This window comes from Centruroides sculpturatus, unplaced genomic scaffold (genome assembly GCF_000671375.1).
Source record: "Centruroides sculpturatus isolate CEXI.00-Female unplaced genomic scaffold, Cexi_2.0 scaffold8, whole genome shotgun sequence".
Classification (NCBI taxonomy): domain Eukaryota; kingdom Metazoa; phylum Arthropoda; class Arachnida; order Scorpiones; family Buthidae; genus Centruroides; species Centruroides sculpturatus.
The window spans coordinates 973,537-975,667 of record NW_019384535.1 but is presented as its reverse complement, the minus strand read 5'-3'; positions in this window follow the sequence as shown (position 1 = coordinate 975,667).

Genomic DNA, 2,131 nt, shown 5'->3' with positions numbered 1-2,131 from the left:
CTGAGAACGTTCGATTAAATAATTCTATTGTTAAAGAAGTGGTTTAATAAAAAGAAAGTTTTTTGAATTTCACTCTTGTGTATTTTATTATCAAATAATATTGCATTACAACTTGTATTGTAAAATAATTTTCCCAAAAATACACTAAAATTTTAAATAAATTATACAGACTCTGTACATAAAATTAAGTAAAATTTTATTTAACACGATATGTTTTATATATATCATCTCTTTGTGATTTATTTTTCATGAATTTAATGTTGTATTATAAGTTACTATATAAAATAAGTATATAACATGATTATAGCAGAAAAATATAAATATTTAAGTTTAACGTTAATAAAAAAAATAATTTTTTTATTGTTTAGTTACATTTTTTAAATGCAGGAAAATTCTTTTTATAGTTTTCTATAAATAGTAATTTCGTCTTTTATCGTATTCTAATGTAAAACAGGAAATATCTGTCAATTTTTCATCTTAACTTATAAGTCGTAAAAAGTTTATACAATTTCGAAGCAATTTAGTATGAAATACATTAAGATAATATATATNGGCACGGAATAGTTTATCCATAGAGTCTTCGTATAAGTTACCTGTATTAAACGACCACCTGTGTAACGCGACCGCGGGCATCGATTTTTGGTCCGAAACAACATACAACAACTGTAATAAGCGACCACTTTCGCGAATATATCTGGTCTAAACTATTGTTCAACAACGTTTTTCCCCTCCTAATATAATGAATTAGTCTAAACTCTCGTTCAAACCCATCTCGGGCACTTCTCCACCCTTGAAATTAGGTTCAAGAGTTAATGAATTAGTCTAGCAACAAAGGAAATTCATTTCAGTTTGCTCGAAATTCTCCGATAAACGAAAGAAATGCAAAGTGCTGTTAGAAGATCGTATTAAAGTTATAACAACAGCAATTAGCGGCGAAGTTTAACTTTGGAAAAATGAAATTTATTTTACCGTAAACCTACAGTATTTTCCTTGACGGTATAATATATTGTACACGATACAATTAATCGGCTGATCTCATCGTTTGNTAACTTTGGAAAAATGAAATTTATTTTACCGTAAACCTACAGTATTTTCCTTGACGGTATAATATATTGTACACGATACAATTAATCGGCTGATCTCATCGTTTGATAAAATTTGTTTTTATTTACTTATCTATTTATTTATTTTGAAGCTCGTGTACAGTACATGTGCGATAAATAGTTTCTGTACAACCTACTTCTGCAACCTACCTTATTTTCCCGATATTTTAAGGAAAATAATATCCAAGTCATTTTCGCACACGCAAAATATTCAAAAAAACATTAAACGCATTAATGCAAAACTCAATTTTACAGGCAACCTTCCTTTTTCGATTCCACAATGACAATCGCGGAATGTAATGAAATCGTACAATGACAAAAAATAATGAAATCGTTTTATTATTATTTAATATTTTTTCTTATTGTACTTAAGAAAATATTAAATATTAAGAAATACAGTATTTTTAAAGTTAAAATAAGATTAAACTAGCGAATACCAAAACCAAAGTGATGTAGAGATACAACGCGCTTGTATATCGATGACGTAATACACGTAACTGAGGAGAGAACGAAAACAATCGAGTTGAATTAATTAAGTAGGAAAAAAGAAAGTGTGCATTACAATGGAGAAAATACGACTATTGTATTAATGTTTAAAATATTGATATTAAATCTGTCTTATAAAATCACGATGACTCCCGTAAATCGAGTTATCATATAAGAATAAAATACAATACCAATATAGCCCTATCGTTGAAAAAATTCGCTTATATTTGCTCACCTCGAGTTTTTCTTAGTAGAAATGGCTAAAAAGTGCGCAAAATACGTACGGAAATACGGTATTACATCACCACCTGTATTGGACGACCACCTGTCTAAAAGACCACTTTTTGAAGGAACCGTGGGTGGTCGCCATAGACAGGTTTTACTGTATATGCAAATTAAAATTTGAACAAGCTTTCATTTAAATTTTCTGATTCAAATGTCCTATGGATCTGATAATGGGATGGAACAGTCCGGAAAACATTTAATCTAAAAAAATTTTGGTTCCCTTAGTCTGTCCTTCCTTAATCTCGAGAATGGTGTTA